The 22,774-nt window shown below is 31.2% G+C and overlaps 1 protein-coding gene across 11 annotated transcripts in view; it reads right to left on the bottom strand.

Moving 5' to 3' along the window:
* The window catches only part of LOC127279858 (1-phosphatidylinositol 4,5-bisphosphate phosphodiesterase gamma-1), a 449,077-nt gene that overhangs the window by 59,016 nt on the left and 367,287 nt on the right, over window positions 1-22,774 (bottom strand). The window lies entirely within an intron of this gene.

A 22,774-nucleotide genomic window follows, 5' to 3' on the forward strand; every position in this document is an offset into this window, starting at 1 on the left:
TGTTTTATATGCGAATCGATACTATTTGAGTTGCTCTTTCATATAGAAATGTCAAAAATAATATTTTTCTAATTACTTTTTTTGTAATAAAGCTTTAAACATGACCATGTCAATCGCGTTCCAGCACGGACTACGGAAACCATCCCCACCACCACTACTACTAGTATACTTGTTGTATCCGTGAGACGTAGGAACGTAGTAAGGTAGTGGGGCTGATATTCGCTGGCGGCCCAACAAACACGTTCTATAAATGTTATATAACAGTGAGGTCACAGTTTTATAGAACGTTTGTTACAAGCTGGTTATGAATCTGTTATATAACCTCAATGTAACAGAATTCTAGAACATTGTTACAAGGGAGTTACCGATCTGTTTTATATTATGCAAACTTCACAGTTCTGTAACAATATAATGTAACATTTCTGTAACACAATCATCACAAATGATCTGTAACTGACGTTCCAACGTAGTTCTAGAACTGTGTTCGAAAAATGTTGTGTAGCTGTTTTAAAATTGTATTGCAGATTAGTTCTGGATGACAATTGTACCTACAAATCGGACAAATCCTGCAACAGTGTTACATAACATTTCTATAACACTATAGCCACAAATTTTCTGTAACTAATGTTCCATCGCATATCTAGAATTATATCGGAAAAATGACATGTAACTGTTCTAAAATTTTGATAAAGTTCAGTTCTGGAATATATTTGTATCTGAGATTAAAAATTTTGAAGTGTTCATAAGTACCTTAACTATTTTCTATGGAATTAATAAATAAATAGTTCATTTTACTTAAGTATGTAGTTAAATTAAAAAAACTCTAAAATTTTTATATATCACATAGTATTATTGTTTTTTCTTTATATAAGCAATACAGTTTTTAAATCCTCCTTAGTCGCAAGTTATCAAATCAATTTTGTATTTATCTTCCCATGTTAAGATAGCGTAATGGTTAGCGTATTAGCCTGTGGAGCGATATTGCTATAGAACAGTTGAAATTTGACACTGTTCTAACTATGTTTATTTTATAGTTTCCTTTTTCTATTACATCAAATTTTAATATTTTTATTAAGAATAAAAATATTTTGCATGTATTTTTAGGTAATAATCTTGCAATAATGGTTATTGATTTATTTTATAGTTGTTACAAAACAATTCTAGAACTGTTACAAATACATTTGTAAACATATTCTAGATCTGTTACAGAATCTTACATATCCGTTGACTACGACATTTTGCGTATCCAGTGACTCACAGGTTTTTAACCAGTTACAGAACACCCACACAGCACAGTATATTGCTGTAAGCTTACCTCAAGCTTACATGTAATGTTTGTAAGCTAACCCTGTAAGCTTCAGGTATAAGGTCGAGGTAATATAAAAATGTCCGCCATACAGTAAGCTTACACAGTAAGGCCATGGTAAACTTACATGGCAAAGTCACTGTAAGGTTACAGTAAGCTTACACGGCAAGTTTTCAAAGGTATCAATAAATAATTTTTTAAAATATTTATGCGCAGTAGCTTTCTATGGCACTTACGAATGCGCAGTAAATTTTTTTAAGCAAACCCTACCGGGGTTTTTTATATAAATGACAAAATAAATATAATTGTGCAAAACAATTTATTGTTTACTGTACGTTGATAAATTAATACTTTGTTATTTGTTAGCAATTAATATAAGCTTACCGTGTAAGCTTACTGTAACCTTACAGTGATCTTACCGTGTAAGCTTACAGTGATCTTACCGTGTAAGCTTACAGTGCCCCTACCATGTAAGCTTACCATGACTTTACCATGTAAGTTTACCATGGCATTACTGTGTAAGCTTACTGTATGGCGGACATTTTTATATTACCTCGACCTTACCTGAAGCTTACAGGGTTAGCTTACAAAAATTACATGTAAGCTTGAGGTAAGCTTACAGCAATATACTGTGCTGTGTGGACATGTTCTCAAAAAATTTATAACAGTTCTATAACTGACCTGTAACAGTGTTTGCTGGGGCGTCTCAGCCAATCAGAACGTTCGATTTTAAACGCCTTTCCTGTATAAGGCTGCGACGCATCCCAATGCCTATCGGCTGGTTCCACAATGGGGAAGCGTATATCTCCGTACCCCTCTCTCTCATTAGGTACACGTTCACGTCCACGTCCGACGCGTTAATTGTAGACGCTGCTTAATTCTGTTTTGTCGCGTTAGGTCCCTTTTCTCGTGAAGCGTCACATGTTTATTCATGGTAACTAAAGAAATCAAGTTCTCGAGTCCATGCTCGTGTACTTGTGTAAGATAATGCGTAAGTTCATGTACATGATCTTGAGTTTTCCCTTACAGTTTATAATCACAATCTTTAATGGCTGCGCAGTAGTTTTCTAGGGCTTATATAGCTGCGCATTTTTTTCGCATGTATCAATGAAGAGTTTTTACGACCAATGTTAAAAATTACCACAAATTTTGCAAAAATAAAAAAATTAACACAATATCATGTACATGAACTTATCCTGTACAAGTTTTTTCAACCGTGACTCTTCGCGCGCATAATGTATATAGAGTTCTGAAGTATCCATATAAATTCGCTCGAAGCACCTCTAGCTGCATTTTTTCAAAAAAATGCGTTTCTTAATCTGACAATTTTACACATGTCGTGACAAAAGTTAATTTATAAACAACAATTTAAAAAACTATTGTTAATATCCGTGAAAAAAAGTCTATTATAATCAAAAGCGGATTTCAAGAAGTGGATATTTCTTTATTTAGAAAAAAAGTCTTGCAAAAGGTGACGGATTACTAAAAAGTAATCACGTTAGTAACGTGACTGAACCAATAGATGAAAAAAATAAGTTTATTTCTGGAACTGTTTTGAGAGATAATACTTATTTTTATAGTATTAAAGTTAAAGAACTCTCTAAATGTGAATTAGTCAAAATTTTACTAATTGAATTAGTAACACCATATTTTACTAATGAATTAGTTGTTTCATCACTTTCTACTAAAAAAATAGTCACTTTTCATTACTGAATTAATTAGTAGTGCTTTTTCTACTAAAAAAATAGTCACTTTTAAATTTTAATGACTAAATGAATTGTAGAGATTTTCTTCCAATTTGTTAATCATGATATGTGCATACATCAAAATAAGCAAAAATAGCATAATTGAAAATTTTTTAATTTATTGTACAACATTTTTCTGTTCCAACCAAAGAAAAATCAATTTAACAAATGCACAAGTAATTATGAAAAAAATATTTATTTTTCTTTATGTCCAGACATAACAGTTAGGTTTTGTAGGTTATATTTACCAAAATTGACATATAATTAATTTAGTAATATAATATTAATAATGATGATATTGATATTTTGATCAAATTGAATGTGTTCAAACTCAGTTCTTCAAATGTTTGTATAGATCCCTAGCGGATGGGTTCAACGCGATTTGAACGGAATAGCGTTGAAACACCGTTGGGAACACAACGGTCACTAAAAATGTTATTTAAACAATAAAATATAATAAAGTATTTATTGGTATTTGTAGAAAAAGTGTTCATGAGTAATTTAAGACCTTATTTGTATCAATTTAATACGAAATAAGTGAAATAAAAGATAAAATATGGAACACTGTTATATCACCCACACAGCACATAATATTTTCAAAATATTTTTGAAATATTTCACTGAAATTTTGAAATATTTCAATGCAAAGTCCTTGAAATATTGCTGCAAACAGGAAAATGTCCGCTTATGAGGAAATATTGATGGTAAACTTGAGAAAATATTTCACTGAAATATTCCTGCAATATTACAAATAACAACTTCTGAAATTATTCAGGAAATATTTTACAAAATGTCCAAAATTTTTTGACACATGAAATCAATAGGTACCCTGGCGGATTCGATTTACCTAAAATCGACCCAGCTGGGTCGAATCTAAGTCGAATTTAGGTAATTATCAAAAAAAAGCTTTAAATTGATGAAAATTTATAAAAATTAGTATTGTGAGGTTAAATGAACATTCATAGAGTTAATTTTTGTAAGAATTTTAATTATTAACGTGATAAATAATAAATAATTACTTGATATGTGCAAGTGGTAACTGTAGATTTTAACTCGTTGTCAGTTTTCATAATATTTTCAGAAATTAGTGTAAAATGTGTGAAAAAATAATTTATATTTAATAGAAATTGCAAATTTTATTAAATTATTTTATTATTTAACAATCACATTTCATAATAATTGCAATTTAATTAAAAAATAACAGTTTTCTTAAAAGTGACAAGAACTCTATTATACCGACCACACACGGAACAGCGGAACGCGCGCCAAGATTTGAAAAGAGTTACAAATTTTAAACATTCATTAAATAGAAAATATGCAATTTTTTTCTTTATTTATAAAAAAAACTTTAGAATTTTGTTAAAATAATAAAAATTAAGCTGATATATTTTTCTTAAATTTTTACTTATAACTTTTTAAAAAATTCTTAAATAAAAGATCAAAAAATTTAGTTAAATTTGTATTTTGCCATCATAATTTTTTAACAAAAATATAATTTTTTAGACATAAAAATAAGAAAAATTTACATTAAAACTTATTTAACAATTACATTTTTTTAACAAAATTCTTTTTTTTTTAAAAAAAAAGTTGCAGATTTTTTATTTCATATTCACAATTTTTTAATGAAATTGTTTTTTAATACAAGTTATAAAAAAATTAATCATTTATTTATACTAATGCTAATAATCACTAATTTTAAGTAATAGGATAGCTGGAAATTTGTGCTCCCTGCATGCTGCTGCCATCTAACGGCGTCTGCAACTAATATAGGGCGATAGTTAAAAGTAAAGAAATAGTGATTATTAGTATTAATATAAGTAAATTGGTATAAATCAGGGACCTGCCCGAATCATTCGTGTCGTTTCCGTTTCTGTTGTGTACACAACACATTTATACATTAACTAATGTGTTGTGTCCTGACACGAAACATTTCCCTATTGACTAATGTGTTGAGTCCTGACACGACACATTTTCTCATCGAATAATGTTTCGTGTCCTGACACGACACATTTCTACATTGATTATCGTTTCGTGTTTGGACACGACACATTTTCTCGTCAAATAATGTTTCGTGTCCAGACCCGACACTTTTGAAATAAATAAATGTTTTCGTGTCAGAACACGACACATTTTCTCATCGAATATCGTTTCGTGTTTGTATCTGACACTTTTGATATAAAGAAATGTTTTCGTGTTAAATAACGTTTCGTGTTTAAACACGAGACATAATTCTTTCTTAATGTTTTATGTTTAGTCACTGAAAGGAGAAAGTTATACGCAAACGCGATTTTTGACAAAAATTACTTAATATTATTTAATTTATAACAAAAGAAGATGGCGGTCAATCAGAGTAGCGGATCTAATATGGCGTAACAAGTAAATTTGTTCATGAGAATATTTTACAATGAGAAAGTGGGTTATATCCGGACACGAAAACATTTAAAAATTTTAATAGTGTCGTGTCCGATCCTGACACGAAAACATTTAATTTTTTCAAAAGTGTCCGGTCAGGACACGAAAACATTTAATTATTTTAAAAGTGGCGTGTCTGGACACGAATACATTTAATTTTATCAAAAGTGTCCGGTCAGGACACGAAAACATTTAATTATTCTAAAAGTGTCGTGTCCGGACACGAAAACATTTTAAAATTTCAAAAGTGTCGTGTCCGGACACGAAAACATTTAATTTTTTTAAAAGTGTCCGGTCAGGACACGAAAACATTATAAATTATTAAATGTGTTTGTGATTGAACACGATACTACACAAAATTGATTTGGCGTTCTGTTTCGTTTCCGTGTCAGTCCCTGGTATAAATAAATGATTAATTCGGAATTTCTGAGAAAATTTTTATAAAATGATTATCTTATATGGTTAATCAAATATATTTAATTAATGAAATTAAGATAATAATGAAATAGTTGTAATTAACAATTTGAATTTTCCCGCCAGAAGATCATGTGCATTCATATTCGCGCACTTTTACCGTGTGTGGTCGGTATAATAGAGTTCTTGTCACTTTTAAGAAAACTGTTATTTTTTAATTAAATTGCAATTATTATGAAATGTGATTGTTAAATAATAAAATAATTTAATAAAATTTGCAATTTCTATTAAATATAAATTATTTTTTCACACATTTTACACTAATTTCTGAAAATATTATGAAAACTGACAACGAGTTAAAATCTACAGTTACCACTTGCACATATCAAGTAATTATTTATTATTTATCACGTTAATAATTAAAATTCTTACAAAAATTAACTCTATGAATGTTCATTTAACCTCACAATACTAATTTTTATAAATTTTCATCAATTTAAAGCTTTTTTTTTGATAATTACCTAAATTCGACTTAGATTCGACTTAGATTCGACCCAGCTGGGTCGATTTTAGGTAAATCGAATCCGCCAGGGTATTTTCTGAAATTTTTAACACCCTTAGGATTCTAGAAAACTAAAAACTACTGCGCAGTTGTACAGGCCATAGTAACTGAGATCGACCAGTGCGCATCATTTAAGTTGAAAATTTCCTGAATATTTCAGTGAAATATTTTCTCAAGTTGACCATCAATATTTCCTCATAAGCGGACATTTTCCTGTTTGCAGCAATATTTCAAGGACTTTGCACTGAAATATTCCAAAATTTCAGTGAAATATTTCAAAAATATTTTGGAAATATTATGTGCTGTGTGGACAGGGTTTTCTGTCAAATTTTTATATAATAATTCAATGAAAAGTGTTTTAGATATGATTTTTGAATAATAAAAAAACAGTGAAAAAGTATTAATTTATTATTTTAAAGCATTTGAAAGGGTAATAAATAGTGAAAATTAATGTGTTTATTGTGTACTATTTGTGTGTATAGGACAACGTTTTTCGACAGCAAGTTACAGGTTACATCGGTGAACGCTAGATGGCAGCACAGTAAACAATTAATAAGACTTTGACAAGAAAAATATTTAACCCACTGAACGTCGATGATGCATCTAGACACAAATAAAAAAAAATGCTAAATACTTATTGAATATTCTTAAAAAATGTTACTAGGGGGTTTTCGGGGTCGCTAATTACAAATTTAATAACAGATTTCCAAAATTCAAAATACCAAATAAACACGGAGGAATAGTAAGGAGACCGATCTCTGCGTTTGAAAAAGTCAAAAAAACATGTACGATAAGTGCCAGGTTCAGTGCATTGTACTCAACTGGCCAAAGTAAGTGAGCATGCGCATTGGATCTTAATTTTGACAGATGAAAAGTGTGGTTATGCGATATACATATATGTCACAAAAAAAATCTTAGTGTTCAGTGTTTATTTCAGAAATTTTATTTACCATTGCGATATTGTATCTCCAAAATCATGTTTAAGTATATAAAATAAACATTAATAATAATTATTAAAATAATAACATAACAATAACACATAACCCCTTCATCACAACACGCATGGAAGACTTGAGAAATATACGTCAGCCAGATCTCACTCGCACACTTTTTGCGAGAGAAAGAGACAGCACATGGCTAATGCGCATGCTCAGGTTTTTTGATGGTTGAGTTGAATGCAGTGAAACTGGCATTTATCGTTCATGTTTTTCTGACATTTTCAGAAGCGCTACTACAGCAAGATCGTTCTCCTTACTATTCCTCCGTGCAAATAAAATATAACAAAATAGAAAAAAATTAAAACATAATCAAATTCTCCATCAGCTTGCTACTCGGGGGTTTTTGGGGTTCGCTGATTACGAATATAATAACAAATTTTGAAAATTCAAAATCTTGAAAGAAAAAAAATTAAACTTAAAACAAATTCTCTAAAAGTACGTTACTCGGGGGTTTTTTCGGTCGCTGATTACGCATATAATAACAGATTTCCAAAAATCAAAATGGCGGATCCAATATGGCGGATCAAAACAATTAAACAATAATCGAATTTGTTATTATATTCGTAATCAGCGAACCCAAAAACCCACGAGTAACAAGTTGATGGAGAATTTGATATGTTTTAATTTTTTTCTATTCGTTATATTTTATTTGGTATTTTGAATTTTGTAAATCTGATATCAAATTTGAAAACCCCCTAGTAACATTTTTTAAGAATATTCAATAAGTCTTTAGCATTTTTTTTATTTGTGTCTAGATGCATCATCGACGTTCAGTGGGTTAAATATTTTTCTTGTCAAAGTCTTATTAATTGTTTACTGTGCTGCCATCTAGCGTTCACCGATGTAACCAGTAACTTGCTGTCGAAAAACGTTGTCCTATACACACAAATAGTACACAATAAACACATTAATTTTCACTATTTATTACCCTTTCAAATGCTTTAAAATAATAAATTAATACTTTTTCACTGTTTTTTTTATTATTCAAAAATCATATCTAAAACAATTTTCATTGAATTATTTAAAAATTTGACAGAGAACCCTGATATAACAGTGTTCCATATTTTATCTTTTATTTCACTTATTTCGTATTAAATTGATACAAATAAGGTCTTAAATTACTCATGAACACTTTTTCTACAAATACCAATAAATACTTTATTATATTTTATTGTTTAAATAACATTTTTAGTGACCGTTGTGTTCCCAACGGTGTTTCAACGCTATTCCGTTCAAATCGCGTTGAACCCATCCGCTAGGGATGGCCAAAAAACACTCCAAACTATTGTTGTTATGTAAATGTTAATTAATTTAATTAACAAATTTAAATCAATATTGGCACATTTATAAGACTCTAATTACAAATTTATATAATAATTAAATTTGTATAGAAAACAAATCGACTTTACCTTATTTATTAGCGATTTGACAATGAGTTTATATCAATTTGCTTATAAGAGACATTTTGTAACGAATTTTCATAACCTCCTTTGGTTGAGCGCGTCAAGGCGCAGCTCCTAAGGTAGAAGGCAAGGTAATAGGTTCAAATCCTAAGTGACATCTCCCACCAGTAATTATCGCAGAATAATTTCGAAAATGAAATAAATAGATTTTTTTATTGATTCACGTTATTTAAACTATATAAAAACTAAATATAATCGTTTCCTATTTTTTCAGCAATAATTTTTGTCTATTTTCAAACTAAATACGTCTACATTACCTACTTTATCTACCTATGTATACCTATCTAGAAACTGAAACTTCTAATTCATTTAGTGGTAGATTAGTTACAGATTGAATTAGTAACTTTTGACTAATTCACAGTAAACGAATCCGCCCTATTTGAATTAGTCAAAAATGACTAATTCAGATTTAGAGAGTAGGTAAAATCATTCATACATTATAATAATATTTTAGTTATAATAAATAGTATAAACAGTACCTATTAACATAATAACAATAATGTTCATTAAATCATTAAGTAATTAAATTTAATAATTAGTAATAATTTATAATTAATTAAATAATAATTGTTATTATTTGTGACCTGGACAGTGAAAAGGGGGCTTACGTGCGAAAAAAACGATTTTTTATTGATTGGTGATTCTGATAGAAAAAAGTTTTCTTTATCATAATCACCTATCAAAAAAAATCAATTTTTTCGCACGTAAGCCCCCTTTTCACAGTCCAGGTCATATTTATAATTATTATAATAATTAATTTAAATCATAAATTAAATAAACTCTGCGAATAGCTGCTTCCATTTTTCTTTTCTTTCTTTGAGCCAAAACCTTTTCGAAAAGGAATAAAATTGTATTTCCGGATTATTGCGTTGACTATTAGAACAACTTACTACGCAACACATTTTTTTTATCATTCATTTTTATTTGAAAATGACATTTTCAATCACGACGAATTATATTCACTACAAGATACCTACTTATTTGAAATTTTCACCACCAGTTGGCGCTTCAGAACTCTTATCGATGGGTGGTCCCAAGTCTAACACAATCGAGATTCCCCTACTGAAAATCCCTGTACAAGATCTTGTACAATTTCCTGTACAGGATCAGCAACTGAACTCCAGTTCCTGTACAGGAAAATGCATACGAATTTGGAACAAGTTCATGTGTGAGATCTTGTACAAGATCTGGTGCAAGATGTTGTACAAGAAAATGTACATGATCTTGTACAATTTCATGTATAAGTACTAGTACATGAACACGTCCATGTTCTTACACATGTTAATTTTTTTTTCTTTACTAAAAATTAAAAACTTCAAAGGCTGCGCAATAGTTTACTTTAACCTTTACAGCTGCGCAATAGTTTTTAACATGTATGAGTTACGAATCTTAGTGGTTAAAAATTATCAAAATCTCAAATTTTATTAAAAAAAAAATTTTACAACTATACATGTGCAAGAACATGAACGTGTTCATGAACAAGTACTTATACATGAAATTGTACAAGATCATGTACATTTTCTTGTACAAGTATCTTTCTTGTACAAGATCTCACACATGAACTTGTTCCAAATTCGTATGCATTTTCCTGTACAGGAACTGGTCAGAACTTGTACAAGTTCAGTTGCTGATCCTGTACAGGAAATTGTACAAGATCTTATACAGGGATTTTCAGTAGGATCGGGACGAAAACACACACTTGAAGAAAATATAACAAAAAATAAAGTTTTCATTTTAAGTTTCCTGTACAAATAAAAAACTTTTATCTAATTTTTTCTTTCGTGTTGTAATAGTTATTTTAAAATTCAATTGAATCAAATTAATTTTTTAAAATCATTTCATTTCATCATTTCATCAGTTCATTTTCGAATTTAAAAATCAGTAGTGTTAGTTTTCGTGCAAAGGTACTTTAGTAGTATTTTTTTCGTAACACCCGTCGATATATAATATAATAATGTAATAAAAGTACATATATATATGGGGCATTCCACGTCAACGAGAGACCCCCCGCCCCCAGAATAGATTTAAATGAAAAAAGTTCAAATACGGCTTAAAATTTAGGTAATTACATCTACTTTAAAATGCAAAGTGGCAAAATAAAAAATTCAAGATGGCGGATCCAATATGGTGAAAAAAGTAAAAAAAATGCTTGAATTCACTTGAAATTTGTTACTCGGGGGTTTTTAGGGTCGCTAAACACAAATATGAAATCAGATTTTTAATATTAAAAATGGCGGATACAATATGGTGGCCGATTTTTAAAAATTTTAACAAATTTCAATAAAACGTATCTTATGGTGCTTTGTAGGGTTGTAAAAAGTTCTAAAGGTTTTAAATTGAATTAGAAATTTAGGTAATTACTCCTACATTAAAATGCTAAGTGTCAAAATAAAAAATTCAAGATGGCGGATCCAATATGGTGAAAGAAGTAACAAAAAAAGCTATAATTCAATTGAAATTTGTCACTCAGGGGTTTTTAGGGTCGCTGAACACTAATCTGACATCAGATTTTAAATATTCAAAATGGCGGATCCAATATGGCGACCGATTTTTAAAAATCGAAACAAATTTAAATAAAAAATGGATTACGAGAGTTCGTAGGGTTGTAAGAAGTTCCAAAGGTTTTTTATTGAGATAGAAATTTAGGTAATTAGACATACTTTCAAATAAAAAATGGCCAAACACAGATTTCATAATGGTGAACCTAATATGACAGAAGAAGTAACAAAAAAAGCTTCAATTCAATTGAAATTTGTCTTTCGGGACTAAGATAAGTAGACCTTACTTTTACTAGTTGGATTTTTACCCTTTCTTACTTTAACTAGTTGGAACCTAAATTGATCTTGCCTTAAGGTATCACATCGGTAAAACCGTTTTCTATAAATTTTCTTGAAAATTTTCCCATATGTTCTTATTATCATTCTTGAAAAATTTGCAAAATATGAAGAATTTTCGCCGTACGGAACCAGAGATATTAGCAATCAAAGTTGCTTATTTTGCATGGGAGACGGGACTAATGTATGGGGGAGAAGTACATTTTCATAAATATCATCAGAAGTTTTCTATAAATTTTTTTCAAAAACTAATGTTGAATTCACGAATAAATTTGGAACTAAAATATACAAAGAAATTTATAATTTACCGTGCCGTTTATTTGTAATTATAAATTAAAAATTCTATTTCATGACGTCATTTGCAATATATAGCACACCCGCCACTTTGATGTGGCAACATCGCAGGATGGTGACATTAGTTAGAGAGAGACAGTAGTCCACAGTAGTCAAAGCGAGACTTATAGCGACGTTGTCAAACCTCCTACTCCTTCTAATCGCTGCTAGTGTGGGGTATACATGTACGAGTGTATTTGTAGAAGTAGGTACAGTATGGGCTGAGAGTATAGGGAGTTGAGGGCGAAAGTATAGTGCGGGAAGTAGTAATGCGAGCTACAAACTTTTGACTCCGATTAGTGCCGATGTGATACCTTAATTGGGTTGGACTCTTTATGTCTTACTTTCACTAGTTGGATTTTTATCCTCTCTTACTTTTACTAGTTGGAACCTAAATTGGTCTTGCCTTAATTGGTTGGACTCTATATGACTCACTTTCACTAGTTGGATTTTACCCTTTCTTACTTTTACTAGTTGGAACCTATGTCTTACTTTTGCTAGTTGGATTTTTATTGTTTCTTACTTTTACTAGTTGGATTATTACCCTTTATTACTTTTACTAGTTTTGGAACCTATGTCTTACTTTTACTAGTTGGATTTTTATTGTTTCTTACTTTTACTAGTTGGATTATTACCCTTTATTACTTTTACTAGTTGGTATCTAAATTAGCCTTGCCTTAATTGGTCGGAACCTATGTCTTACTTTTGCTAGTTGGATTTTTATTGTTTCTTACTTTTACTAGTTGGATTATTACCCTTTCTTACTTTTACTAGTTGGAACCTAGGTCTTACTTTTACTAGTTGGATTAATACCCTTTCTTACTTTTACTACTTGGTACCTACATTGGCCTTGCCTCAATTGCTTGGAAGCTATGTCTTACTTTTACTAGTTGGATTTATAACGTTTCTTACTTTTACTAGTTGGTACCTAAATTTCATTAATAGTCCTGCATTTATTGGCTGTAACCTACTTATCTTAGTCCCGAGGGACAAATTTCAATTGAACTGAAGCTTTTTTTGTTACTTCTTCTGTCATATTAGGTTCACCATTATGAAATCTGTGTTTGGCCATTTTTTATTTGAAAGTATGTCTAATTACCTAAATTTCTATCTCAATAAAAAACCTTTGGAACTTCTTACAACCCTACGAACTCTCGTAATCCATTTTTTATTTAAATTTGTTTCGATTTTTAAAAATCGGTCGCCATATTGGATCCGCCATTTTGAATATTTAAAATCTGATGTCAGATTAGTGTTCAGCGACCCTAAAAACCCCTGAGTGACAAATTTCAATTGAATTATAGCTTTTTTTGTTACTTCTTTCACCATATTGGATCCGCCATCTTGAATTTTTTATTTTGACACTTAGCATTTTAATGTAGGAGTAATTACCTAAATTTCTAATTCAATTTAAAACCTTTAGAACTTTTTACAACCCTACAAAGCACCATAAGATACGTTTTATTGAAATTTCTTAAAATTTTTAAAAATCGGCCACCATATTGTATCCGCCATTTTTAATATTAAAAATCTGATTTCATATTTGTGTTTAGCGACCCTAAAAACCCCCGAGTAACAAATTTCAAGTGAATTCAAGCATTTTTTTTACTTTTTTCACCATATTGGATCCGCCATCTTGAATTTTTTATTTTGCCACTTTGCATTTTAAAGTAGATGTAATTACCTAAATTTTAAGCCGTATTTGAACTTTTTTCATTTAAATCTATTCTGGGGGCGGGGGGTCTCTCGTTGACGTGGAATGCCCCATATATATATATACACGGAAAAACATTTTATATTAAAAGACAATAAAAATGGTAATACATTTTGACATACTCGATATGAAAAGGAGGCTATTCACGGTTCGCTAAGAGTTATTCATAATGTTATTTGAATATTTGAAATTACGATATGGATACTTACTAGTGAAAGAAAATCACATTTAATATAGTATATTAGAAAAATTAATTTTTGTCGATATTAAATTTGAGACAAGTAATTTTTAATAGGGTACATAATGAAGAAATGTAACTGGTAAAAAATAGTAAAATTGAATAAAAATGTGTAGTTGAAAAAAGCAGTTAAAAGTACCATATTCAGAACCATTTGAACTAAACTTAGACATTGGTGGTACTAAATAGTAATCAATTTCACTTAGTTAAAATTACTAATATTTCTAGTTGAAATAACTGTCATGTGATTTTAAATGGCTTTACAACACTTTAATAGTTAAAACTACTATTAAAAATCGTTATTTTTAGGATTTGTGTAGTTGAAAAAAGCATTTCTGATTAGTTGAAGAAAAAAATTCAACTTACTGTTTTTATGTAGTTAAAATAAGTGTTAAAAATAGTTATTTTTATGATTTATGTAGTTGAAAAAACCAATTTTTTATAGTTGCAGAAAAACAAATAAACTTAATGTTTTTATGTAGTTAAAATAAGTGTTGAGAATAGTTATTTTTATGATTTGTGTATTTCAAAGAACCATTTATTTCTAAATGCAGAAATACAATTAGACTTACTGTTTTCATGTAGTCACTATTAATATGAAGACTGTCGTTCAACATATAACATATATTATATGTTCATTCAAACATATAATTTTTGTTGTAGAGTTAACTGTTATTTTGTAGTAAATATTACTATTTTTAGCAGTTGAAAAAGTTTTTATGTAAAGTTTAAAAATTATTAATTAAAAGAAGATAATAACTATTAAAAGTTGTAGTAAATTTGACTACATTGGATAGTAAAATTAACTGCATAGTGACAAGAATGTCCTCAAATATCACGTAAGTCATCCTAGCGTGAGTGGTTAGTTAGTTAAGTTGTCGGCTTGCGAATGTTTGGGTCGTGCGTTCAATCCCCAGCGTTTCGGGATTTTTCTCTGTTACACGGAGAGAAAAATAAAGCGTTTGTAGCATGAAAGTTCTACCTTTAAACGCATGGTACATCAGCATACTACGATTGCAAGAAGTTATGCTTTTTCGGTATAGTTTTATGAAACTGTAGTATACGGCCGCGACTCTTAAGCAGGAAAGCCTATACAAAATTAACATAGAGGGCTCCCATATTACAAACGCTTGATTTTTCTCTCCGTGTAGGTATATAGAAATTAAATATTATAAGGCATGTATAAATGAAAGTAGTAGGGGAGAAGATGAAAAAATGGACCTCAATACTAATATTAATAATAATAATTTTACTACTTTGAATAGTTTTTTTTACTAAATTTTACAATTGATTCAACCGTTTTTACATAGTTGTATCAACTACTTTTTGTTCATAGGCGCCTCCTGGAACTAGGAGAAATAATTAAAATTTAGTCAAATTTACCATGAATTTTTTTCAGTGTGGCATTGTGTCATACATAGCCTTCGTATTTTACTAAAATAAAAGATGGAAGTTTTTATGGTTCATTCTCTCAAAAAGGGCAAATTAAAACGTGCACGATTTTAGACGGTGTTTTAGTTCAAAAACAATAAAATTAATTTCAATTAATAAAAATCTACCACCTATACGATAAGATTTAACAATTTTCAATCGGATCACTAATGAAAATTTCAAAAAAAGGTCAAATAATTGAATAATTTAATGAAAAGTAGTTTTAAAACTCCCATCCATAACTCCCCTTTGTAACATCAGATTTTATTCAATGTTTCAGTTATTTAGCTTTTTTTTAAATTTTTCTTTAGTGATCCGATTGAAAATTGTTAAATCTTAACGTATGGCTAACAGAATTTTTAATAATTTCAAACAATTTTATTATTTTTGAACAAATTACCGTGAAAGCGAGATTTGTATTTTTTGAGAGAATCACCCTTATATAATAAAACTTGAATTTAAATAATGGCATTACATTTATTTCCTTTCTTGTAATGTATTTAATTTCTTGTTTTTAGGGTTCCGTACTCGGTTCGGAACCCTATTAATATCGGTTTTTTTGAAATCGTGTACCCCCCCCCCTAGCGGCCACACAAATTTATTTGGAGGGCTGAAAATTAGTACACATATGTATTTTCGCGTGTAGATTACAGGAAAAATATAGCGAACTTGATTGGAATTGATTAACATAGCGTTGTCAAGGAAAAACCATGAATTTTTACGAAAAATACCTAAAAATGACTATGTACCCCCCCCTAGCAGCCACATCTTTTAACATAAAGAGCTCAAATTTGGTACACTTACGTATTTTTACGTGAAAATTACAGGAAAAATATAGCGAACTTGATTCGGATCAATTTACATAGCGTTGTCAAGGAAAAATCAAAAATTTCGAAAAAAATGATTTATTCTCCCTAGCGCACACAATATTCAACCCAAATTGTTCATATTTGCTGTAAAACTGTATTTTTGCGTGAAAAATACAGGGATAAAATGTCAGCACGATTGGAGTTGATGATCAATTTTTATCAAATTTTTGAAGAAAAATGATAAATTTAAGAAAAAAATGTATTTTTCCGCAAAGAAGTTGATCTAAAGTGATTCAAATTTATATATTTTTACGTATTTTTACGTGTAGATTACAAAAAAAATATAGCGAGGATGATTCTGCCGTGCTGATGAAGAAAGTCGGTAATCGACATTTTTATCGAAATTGATTTTTTTATATCACTGGATTCGTTATGAAAAAAGGAATCTAGCTGTAGTAATATTTTTTATTAATGTTAATTAATTAGTGTTTAATTAGTGCTTAATTACAGTAATTTCGCGAAATCATTTTGACAGAGTCCGTACTTGCAAGCAAAAATAGTCGGTAAGTGCTATTACTGCTCGAAAATGATGACGTATTTACGAACTTTACTGGAAGCAGAGTCCGCAAGGGCAAGTACTGCCAGTAAATGTGGTCTGACTTGACTAGAAATACTGATGCCATGGTCCGTAAGAGCAAGTACGGACTCTTTGCCTCAAGTATTTCTGGCGATAAAGGACCAACTTTCCTGATGGAAAAAGTCCGTACTTGCATTTCTACAAATAACATTACATTAACTTAAGTAATTTAATTATTTATTATTAATCTAAAATAAATAAACACTTAAATGAAAATACTAATTTTAATTAATTTAATAATAATAATAATAATAATAATAATAATAATAATAATAATCCCTGCCGATGGTTGTCCACTGCCAAGAATCGTGTAAATTCTTGGTAGACCTTGTCGTGGTGGTGGGGCTTTTCACTAAAGGACAACCAACAACCAGGGTGGTTTCCTGACCAAATAAACTCGGTGCTCCCACGATACGGGACTACAACATGATGAGCGATAAGAAAAATTCTGAGGACTGCCTGCGGGGTAATGCTTCGGCTAAATCCCTCATCGGTTCCGACCGTCAAGCGCATGGCGTGGGGGCGGTGGCCGGTGGCCCTAGGATGCAGGAGGGCATTATTGCTTTGAATGTTCCATCTATAATTGTTGAAGGGAACGAGGGAGATTTAAAAGTACCACAGAACACTATGGTAAAGGAAAGTAGCAGACGTGGAAGTACATCGAGTCTTCTGAGTGTCTTGAGTGGCAGTAGTGGGAAGTCCGCTTTTAGCCCAATTCACTCGGAAGTAGATGATGAAGCTGTACAGGAGGTTAGAGAAACCTGCCTGAGGCTTAGAAAAGAAGAAGCAGAGTGTCTCGCAAAGATTGAGGAGGAAATCGTAAAGATGGCTAAGTCCTGCGACATCCAGAGGAATGTCAACAGGACGGTCAAGGATGGTCTTCGAACTCTTCAAGTTCTTGTCAACGAGGCGAAGAGTAGACACGAAGCTGCCGACAGGTCTGACAATGACCTAGAAGTGACTCTGGGCAATGCGGAAGATAACCGCGAGCTGAGGAAAAGTAGGAGAGAGCGCCATTTTAAGCGCCAAATGAAGCATGCCATCACTGATGTGCAAAAAAGGAAAAGAAGCTCCGGTAGTCCAGAAGAGACTCAAAGCAAAACTTCCAAAAGGAAGACGGAGGAAGCTCCTCCAAGGAAAGCGGACATTCTGGCAACGGGCATACCGAATCCAAACCGACTGGAAACGGCCAAAAAGCGGAAAAGTGGATCGACGATGGTTATCCACTGCGCCAGGGGTAAGACGTATGCAGACGTTTTGGGGAAGCTCCGAAAGGAGGTGAACCCCGAAGTAAGCAACACAAGAGTGTTGGCTGTCCGGGCTACGAAAAGGGGAGACCTCTTGATTAGAATAGGAGGCGGCTCCAATAGGGTGGCCTTTACCGCAGAGGTTAGCCAAGCAGTAGGAAGCATGGGTAAAGTGCAGTCGGCGGATCGAAGGGTCACGCTGGAGATCCGCGACTTGGATTGTCTTACCCAGGAAGAAGAGATCCAACAAGTGCTGGAAAACGTTTTGGAGAAGCAAGGAAGTAGGAAGGTTACGGTCTTAGGACCCAACAAGCGAGGCATGAAACTCGCTGTTGTGGTGACCGATCAGGAAGAGGCGGACAGGCTGGAGAGAATGGGACGCATAAAGGTAGGTTTTATGTCTTGTCCCATTAAAAGACGTTTAATGGTTGTTAGATGCCACCGATGCCTCGGCTATGGACATCTAGGCCGAGACTGCAAGGGGACGGACAGGTCGGCTGCGTGCTTTAAGTGCGGAGAAGCCGACCACAGGTTTGCTGATTGCAGGAGGACTGCCTGCTGCTTCCTCTGTAAGGAGCAGCAGAATGGAGGAAAGGCGGACCACATTGCTGGATCCGGGCAGTGCGGAGTCTTCAGGTCGGCACTCGAGGAAGCCAAGAAGACTCTCGCAAGGACAAAAAGAAAGTAGGCCACGAGAAGAACGGCACGGAAGGGTCGCGCAAGCGACGGAGACGGGACCTTGCCTATGAAGACTGAAGCCGGAAGGTAGTTCCGTAGGCAAGTTTAGGTCCAAAAAAAACCAGGGAAAGGAATTTTTTAGTGTGGTAGGGGCGGCTGCAATAGTAGACCGTCACAGTCCCACAGTACCCAAGCTGGGTCTCCATAAAGGATTTTTTGACTTTCCCTGTCGTAAATAAAAAAAAAAAATAATAATAATAATAATAATATTAATATTATTATTAATATAATATAATTAATTTAATATAATTTTAATATAATTAATAAAATATAATATATAATATAATATAATTTAATAAAATTTAATATAATTAATTTTAATTAATTTAATTTAATTCTCCTGGATTATCTTATTTCGTGTATTTCTTTAAGCTACCAGTGTGAACTAGGTTTTTTCTTTGTTTAGCAGCGCAGTATGAAAGCCCCCTAATATTTTATACTGCGAAGTGCTACTTAACCTCAAAAATTGACCGACTTTTGTGTGACAGTTGCATATTTAAATTAAAAACATGGATGCTAATAATTTTTATTATGGTAAGAAAAACCGAGAAATGAAATTTCAACGAAATTAATATAAAATATATACATATTATGTATAATAATCTTATAATATACTATATTTTTCAAAATTTCAGATGATAGGCAAACATTTTCTCAACAAATCGCTGCTGCAGTTATTAGGGAATATTTGCCTGAAGAGAATCCTAATTTATTCAATTTAAATGAAACAACTCCAGTTAATAGGAATGATTTAATGACAGTAGAAGAAAATCCGCATTTTTTGAATTTAGATAAACAAAAAATGTATGTCGACCCTGCAAATGATGGAAATAATAATGAAAGACTTTTATACCCACAAGATACATACAATTTTGAAAATCCGTCCACTATGTCTAAAAGTTCTTGTGCACAAAAAAAAGAGGAATTTTCGCAGAATGGATTAAATTATGATATTCCATTAGACTTATCAAAACTAAATCAAAATGTGCCTCAGACGTCAAACTGTGAAACAGCAACTGTCAGCAATGGTTTGTTAATAATGATTTTAAACTACAAAATTAATTATAAATATGCATTTTATTTTATCGGACATTTATTCTGAAGTTTTATTCTGAATTTATAAATTTTTCAATTTATAAATTTTTAACTTTATTTTCTTAGCTTTTATCGTTTTTAATTAAAGGTTAATTTTATTAACTATATAAAATTATACATATTTACTATTTTTTGCAGATTGCGAAAATAAAAATTCAATTGAAGATGGTTCTATTTTGCTAACGGACACGCTAACCAAGGAGAATGCACAAAACGAAACTAGCACTGCAGGTTTGTCAAAGATTATTTACACTCTACACATTATATTTCTATTTTTATCATTATCTATTATTATTTATTTATTTTGTTATTATTATAAAATAATGTACTTTATTTTAAATTTTTTCTTCATTATACGACTCTATTGTTTCATTTTACAGATTGCAGTAATGTAGTTGGCGAATCTGCGAATCAAATCGCAAGTGCAATTGAAAACAATTCATGTTCCTCGCAGAAGTCATCCAATCGCAAAAAATTTCCTACTCACCATCCACCTTTGCCACCGTGCGACAAATGTAAATTGCAATGTCCGTTAAAGATCTTATGTGACAGGCGTAAAATAATAAATGACGAATTTTGGGGTCTTAAGACTTGGGCAGAAAGGAAGATATTCTTTACCACCCACGTTAAGGGAAATACAGTTAACAGAAGGAAAGTGAAATCTCAGTGTTTGCGAAATACAACAAACAGTTATTATCTGCCCAATGAAAAGAATGTCACAATTCTCGTTTGTAAGACATTTTTTTTAACGACGCTGGGTTTTAAAGGAAATAATGATAAAGCTTTACTCCGTGCTTTAAAAGACAAAAATCCGATTACATTAAAACCAGCACCAGAAAAAAGAGGTACAACCAGAGACAACAGTATAATAGAGATGAGACGAATTTCAATTCAGGCACATGTTGAGAGTTATCACCCAGCAATTTCGCATTACCGAAGGGAGCACGCACCTAATCGTCGTTACCTTCCTTCAGAAATCACAATCACAATGATGCATACAGATTTTATCGCGAAACACCCAAATTTTTCATCATGTTCATATGATCTGTATCGCAGCGAAGTTAAAAGTATGAATATATCATTTGCTAAATTGGGCAACGAAGAATGCGAGCAATGTGAAACGTTCGAACTGCATAATCCGGATCACAATAAAAATAATTTGTCTCCCGATTGCGATGGTTGTAACAGCTGGGTTAATCACAAAAAAATGGCAAACGACGCTCGGACTTTATACCAAAAGCACGCAGAAAAATCGAATTCCGTTGATGCGACGACTGCGACTTACTCAGGAGACTTGCAGAAAGTCATAATGTTTCCAAAAATGGATTCGTTTAAAGCTGCGATATTTGCTCGTCGTGCAATATTATTTAATCAAAGTTTCATTCCCCTTAAGAGTACTAAAGGGCAAAATAAACCTTTTGCTGTAATTTGGAACGAATCAATCGCTGGAAGAAAAAAAGAAGAGTTGGTCAGTGCATTTTATCATTTTTTTATTTTTCGGCGCGACAAAAAACACATTATCATTTGGCTTGACAATTGTTCGGCACAGAATAAAAATTGGTGCCTATTGACGTTTCTAATTTACATCATAAATTCACTAAAATTGGAAACCGAAGTCATCGAAATTTATTACTTCGAAAAAGGACACACATTTATGTCCGCCGATTCCTTCCACCACCAGGTAGAAGAATCAATAAAACGTCAGAAGAATATCTACGATTTTATGGATTTCGAAGAAATCATCAGAGAGTCAAATTCGAATGTTGTTGTCAAGTCAATGCAACCCGCCGATTTTTGCGACTGGAAAGATTTTTCTTCTACTGCGAAGCTGAATAAAATGTCACCTCGACCAAATTTAAATGAGCTTAAAGTCCTCCGTGCTACAAAAGGTGCTTATCATTTAGAGTATAAGCTTACTTACAGTGATGATGAAGAGTTCAAAAAACTTGATTTTCTACAAAAGAGAATCGAAAAATCAAAAATTCCGAATCCCGAACCTCGCACATCTCCTCGTGGAATTTGCAGAACAAAGAAAGCTGAAATTGTTGCTACACTTGGTCCATTAATGCCTGCTAGTAGGCTTCATTATTGGTTGAATATTCCAGAAAACGATGTTCAGGATCTCATCACTCACGAAGAGTAATTTCTCTTATTTTTTTGTACTACATTTTAAAAAGAATTACAGTTTTAATAAAATGAATTAATTTTTTATAACATTTTTCTACTTGAATTTACTTCTCCTTTTGTCTTTAAAAAATTTAAATTTGCAAAATAAAATTACATACACTTCAGCAATATAATTAATAAACATTTTGCAGTTGTAGAAAAGTTTATAATTACAACATATGTATTTGCTCATTACTTTAAAAACTTATTATTTTTTAATACGTGTTTTTTTATAATACCTTTACATTTAGATGGAAATAATAAAATATGTTCAAGCAAAATGTATTCAATCAAATAATTAAAATTTCAATAATTTTGAACTAAATATTCGGAATTGCAAAAACCTAAAATTTTTTAATATCCGTGTTATTATAATTCTTTAACTACAATAATTTTTAATTAATTTAATTTAAATAATATTTTAATAACAATAATTAAACAATAATATTATTATTAATATTATTAAACAATAATTTAATAATAAATAATTAATTCAATAACATTAACAACTATAAACAACCATTATTAAAATAAAAAATCAACATCATTTAAAATAATTTAATAAATTCAACAAAATGACTGATAATAATATATTTGTTTATAATTAAATATTATATTTCAGTGACAATTGA

The sequence above is a fragment of the Leptopilina boulardi genome, unplaced genomic scaffold (assembly GCF_019393585.1).
Source record: "Leptopilina boulardi isolate dan_hultmark-lab unplaced genomic scaffold, ZJU_Lbou_2.1 LbouV2_224, whole genome shotgun sequence".
In the NCBI taxonomy this organism is placed as follows: domain Eukaryota; kingdom Metazoa; phylum Arthropoda; class Insecta; order Hymenoptera; family Figitidae; genus Leptopilina; species Leptopilina boulardi.